Genomic DNA, 366 nt, shown 5'->3' on the forward strand with positions numbered 1-366 from the left:
GGGGCAAGGGAAGGGCTCCCGGGACGCTCCGGGCGCCGCTCAGTCCCGTGGCCCAGGGCAGCGAGGCCCGGGGCTGGAAAGCCGAGGCGTGGAGGTAGGGAGGGGACCGGAGAAGCCCCAGGGCTCCAGCCTGAGCGTTCCGGGAACCTGGGATCTCCGGTTCCCATCCGCTCTGCCCCCTACCTCGTCCTCTCCCTGCCGGGAAGGACCCGGGAAGGGGAGGGGAAACCGGGAAAAGCTCCCAGGATTAAGCGAGGCCCCCACCCCGCCCCGCGCCGCGCCCCTCCTTCCTACCTAGTCCCGAATCGAAGTCTCTGGCCAAAAGGCTTCGCCTTCTACGGTCCCCAAGGCGAGACGGCGGCTCGG

The sequence above is a fragment of the Fukomys damarensis genome, unplaced genomic scaffold, assembly GCF_012274545.1.
Source record: "Fukomys damarensis isolate Sample0158 unplaced genomic scaffold, DMR_v1.0_HiC HiC_scaffold_23, whole genome shotgun sequence".
NCBI lineage: Eukaryota > Metazoa > Chordata > Mammalia > Rodentia > Bathyergidae > Fukomys > Fukomys damarensis.